General features: G+C 46.8%; 1 pseudogene across 1 annotated transcript; it reads right to left on the reverse strand.

Annotated features, from left to right (window-relative positions):
• Positions 1-2,050: 2,050 nt before the first annotated feature.
• Positions 2,051-4,478, reverse strand: LOC111526626 (annotated as a pseudogene). The gene has a single exon (XR_003309717.1). The product of XR_003309717.1 is annotated as a trifunctional enzyme subunit alpha, mitochondrial pseudogene (transcript).
• Positions 4,479-4,870: the final 392 nt, after the last annotated feature.

The following is a 4,870-nucleotide window of genomic DNA, read 5'->3' on the forward strand; positions in this document are numbered from 1 at the left end:
TGCCTGTTTATGATAACATCAAGGTTTTTTTAATCTAGGGGCTAGAATTATGGTAAATATGTATTCTTAACAGTAGATAAAGTAGAAATATTAGAGGTATTACTGGAACTGGGAGTTAATCAGAAGTTAACATGGTGTTTTAGCAGCCAAGATGGAGTTACTTTAGCCTCCACGCCACCATTATGATTCAAACCATTCTATGCCTCACTTTTCTCATCTGTAAAAGAGATCAGTGATATAAAACCCTTAAGGCGGCTGGGCGCGGTAGCTCACGCCTGTAATCCCAGCACTTTGGGAGACTGATGCGGGCGGATCACAAGGTCAGGAGATCGAGACCATCCTGGCTAACACGGTGAAACCCCGTCTCTACTAAAAATACAAAAACTAGCCGGGCGAGGTGGCGGGCGCCTGTAGTCCCAGCTACTCCGGAGGCTGAGGCAGGAGAATGGCATAAACCGGGGAGGCAGAGCTTGCAGTGAGCTGAGATCCGGCCACTGCACTCCAGTCCGGGCGACAGAGCGAGACTCCGCCTCAAAAAAAAAAAAAAAAAAAAAAAACCAAAACAAACAAACAAAGAAAACCCTTAAGGCTACTGCGAGATTAAATGAATTAAGTGGTTTAAAATAGCACTCGGCACATAGGCTCTATGTAAGTGTGAGTCGTCATCCTTCAGTCAACAAACAACTTTAGAACACCAAGTGCCCAGGTCAGTGCTGGGATGCAGAGTTAACTAAGACATGGCCTCCGCATTTATTAGAGTCACTTCTTTTTTTTTTTTTTTTGAGACGCTCTGTCACCCAGGCTGGAGTGCAATGGCACAATCACACTCACTGCAAACTCTGCCTCCTGGGTTCAAGCGATTCTCCTGCCTCAGCCTCCTGAGTAGCTGGGAGTACAGGCGCACACCACCACACCTGGCCAATTTTCGTATTTTTAGTAGAGACGGGGTTTCATCCGTTGGTCAGACTGGTCTTAAATCCTGACCTCGTGATCCGCCTGCCTCCGCCTCCCAAAGTGCTGGGATTACAGGCGTGAGCCACCACACCCGGCCTAAAGTCACTTCTTTATTGCTCAAGTTGTGTCTTTCTGCTTTTAATAACACCTTTTGCCTCCTACAATGACATTCATTTTCTTGTTTTCTTTTCAAGTTTTTATCATTTTTGATAATAAAAAATTAAGTAATGGTTTAAATTATACTATAAATTTATCACGTGTCCTCCTGTTCAGGGAAAATATACATCTGCTCACCGCCTTTAGTTCCCCTCTACACATCTGCTGCCTAGTTTTGGCCAAGTGAACTTTCCATTGATGTCCTGGGCTCTTTCCTCCCATTCCCGTATCTGTTCTTTCTTCTCGGTCCCAGAGCCCTTGTCATCTTTGCACCTCTTATTTATGGATTTTCTCCTCTGATTGTACAAACTAATAACATACCTGAAGAGAGAACAGCCCAGTCATTGCTTGTTTCTTTTTTCTGGCTATTCAGTCCCTAGAAGTCTCTGAGTTTAATCAGGTTTTTTTTTGTTTTGTTTTGTTTTGTTTTGTTTTCTGGGGAAAGAGCTTTAATATCCTGGTACACCATGGTGAGCAGAAGCCCAGGCAAAACATCTACACAGGCAGGTGTGTGTGGTTTTAAGCCCACCAGGTCTCACTTTCTCTCATCACAGTCCCTCCCTAAGGTGCTGCCTAGAATTCTGCACAAGCATTCTTACTCCCAAAGCACAGGGCTTTCTTCCAGCTTGCTTTTTGAAGGAGGCATTTCAACCAGAAGGGCAAAGACAGAAGAAAAAGGAAAAGCCAGGCAGAGACGCTGATACAGAGTTTACTGTTACGTGTTTGGCTGGGTGCAGAATTGCCCTCACCACCCCTGGCCAACCTGGCCTCCTGGGAGGAACAGGCAGAGATGGTTCCAGATGGCTCTTGGCTGCCACTCTAGGCCTCAGGGCTTATACAATGAGCACAGTGGGTTCCACCTTCCAAGGAAGTGCAAACTCTAATTCACAGTCAGACTTCACCAGGAGGGAGAGATGGTCTTTGGCTGAAGGCACTTTAATCAGGGAGCAAACCCAGTGCCAGGGTTTGTCTTCCTTCTCATTACTCTGATAAATCTAGCCGCCACTCTGTTGGAAAACCAGCACTGCCTGTGGCTGGGGTTAGTGCACTGACCGAGCGAGGCATGAGACCTGCTCACTGAGAACTTCTCGTTAGGGCTGTTAGCGTGGTCAGCCAGCAGCTAGCATGGAGTGAACTGTTTTCCATAGGCAGCCTCACACTTCTTGAGCTGGTCCACTATCTTCTGGGCGCCACGCAGATCCACAAAGCAGAAAGGCCCTCCAAGACAAGGCGGGAAGCCGAGCCCAAAGATGGCTGCGATGTCTCCCTCTGCAGGTGTGGCCAAGATCCCCTCTCGCAGGCACATGACTGCCTCATCCACAAATCTTGTCGCCAGGCGGAACTGGATGTCTTCACGTGAGGACACTTTAGACTTAGGAGGCATCTTTAGACTCACTAAGATCCTATCCACGTCAGAATTCAAATTCTTACTCTTCACATCCTCCTGATAGATGTAAACGCCCTTCCCAGACTTGCGACCTAGGAAGCCCTTGAACACCATCTGTGTCAGCAGTTCTGGGTTTCCACCTCCAAACCGCTCCCCAAAGGCTTTGCGCAGATCTTCCGCCACGTGTTTCACTACATCCACCCCAACTTCATCCACCAGTGTGGCGGCACCCACAGGAAAGCCAAAGCTTGTGGTCAGGGAATCCAGCTTCTTGAGGTCAACTCCTTCCTGGAGGATTCGGATGACTTCAGACATCATGGGTGAAAGACACCTGGTGGTATAGAAGACGGGTCCATCCTTAACCACAATGATGACCTTCCCCTGCTTGAGACCGACTGCTACAGCTGAAGCATTGGTGTCTTTGGACGTCTTCTCGGTTGTAATCACCTCCAGCAGCTGCATCTTGTCGACGGGAGAGAAGTAGTGCATGCCAATCACCTTCCCAGGTCTTTTGCTCACAGCAGCAATTTCACTGATTGGGAAAGCAGATGTGTTACTGGCAAAGACGCAGTGATCTGGAACCACCGCTTCTACTTCCTTTAGCACTCTGTGCTTAAGACTAAGGTCCTCAAACACAGCTTCAATCACCATGTCGACCTTTAAAACGTTGTTAATCAAGCTGCCCAGTCAAGTTGCTGAAGATGGAATCCCTTTCAAATGATTCCTCTGGAGGTTTCAAATGATGTTAGAGCTTTCTTCTTCACTTTATCATTCAATCCTTTGAACACTTGTTGCTGTCCTTGGCCTAGCCTAGTGAGTGTGGCATCTTTAAGTATAGTCTTTAGCCTCTTATCCACAGAGACTTGGGCAATGTCTGCTCCCTTCAGCCCTTCACCAAGAATAACCAGATGCTTAACATCCCTCTGTGGAGCTCCAAATTTGTTCTTCTTGCACAAGACCTGACCATGGCAGAGTCCCATCAAGGCCTTTGATTCACTGGTCATTGCAAGCTTTCCAAATTTCTGAGATTCAGAGAGATAACCAGCATGACTCCCTTGCTCAATTCCCATCTTTACCACATCAATTATTTTCAGAGGCACAGGATAAAGGCCTTTAGTCTCCTTTCGCACTTTTTCTTCTACTTTTTTGTAAACCTGTTGCCTGACAGTGGAGTACCCTGTCAATTTTTCCACCAATCCCTTGTCTCTCTTTGGAGAGATCTTATCAGCTAGACCTTTGGCGAAAGTAATTGCAACTTCTTCTCGGTATTCAATTGCCCGTTACTCTGGAGGTTTTAGTCCTGTTCCCAGGGGTTCCACCAATTGGTCAACCAGTCCCATTTTCTTTGCCCTGTCTGCAAGAATGTTTCTACTAGGCAGCATCATGTCAAAAGCAGCAGGCACACCCACCATTTTGGGCAACCTTTGTGTGCCTCCTGCTCCTGGTAAGATCCCCAGCAAGACTTCAGGGGCACCTAATATGTTTTTACATCTTTTGTTGCTATTCTGTATTGGCATGAAATGGCAAGCTCAAGTCCTCCTCCCAGGCAGGATCCACTGATGGCAGCCACAACAGGCTTTGTGGCCTTTTCAAGTTTCTCATACGTTCTCTATGCTGCTTGTGATATCTGTGTTACTTCTTGAGGGGTCTTGCAAGTGGCTAACATGTTGATATCAGCACCTGCAATAAAGCAGCCTGGCTTTGATGAGATAAGGGCGGCACTTCTGATTTGATTAGTAACCCAGATTTCATTCATAACTTCTGTGAACTCTGAATGCAGCTTTTCATTCAGTGTATTTACCTTTGAATTGGGAGAGTTAATTCGAATAATTGCCACATCCCCTTTGACTCCATGGTTCATATGGATTCTGGTCAGCAAAGCAGAAGACTCTGTAAAACTGCAGCATATATAACTTCGGGAGCAGAGGATCCTGAAGGCAGAGACGCGGCTGAGGATGCCAATCGCCCAGTAGGCCACCATGTTGAGTTGAAGAGGACAGCAGTGGAGAGCGCTTCTAGCGGCGCTGGCCAAGCGGAGGAGTTTTCCTCTTAATCAAGATTTTTAAAAATTGAGGTGAAATCGACATAAGATAGTATTAAGCATTTTAAAGTATACAATTCAGTGGCATTCAGCATATACAGACTTGTGTAACTACCACCTCTATTTTCTTATTTTTTTTTTTTTTTTTGAGATGGAGTCTCACTCTGTGGCATGGGCTGGAGTGCAGTGGCCGGATCTCAGCTCACTGCAAGCTCCGCCTCCCGGGTTCACGCCATTCTCCTGCCTCAGCCTCCCGAGTAGCTGGGACTACAGGCGCCCGCCACCTCGCCCGGCTAGTTTTTTGTATTTTTTAGTAGAGACGGGGTTTCACC

The sequence above is a fragment of the Piliocolobus tephrosceles genome, chromosome 10 (assembly GCF_002776525.5).
Source record: "Piliocolobus tephrosceles isolate RC106 chromosome 10, ASM277652v3, whole genome shotgun sequence".
Lineage (NCBI taxonomy): Eukaryota > Metazoa > Chordata > Mammalia > Primates > Cercopithecidae > Piliocolobus > Piliocolobus tephrosceles.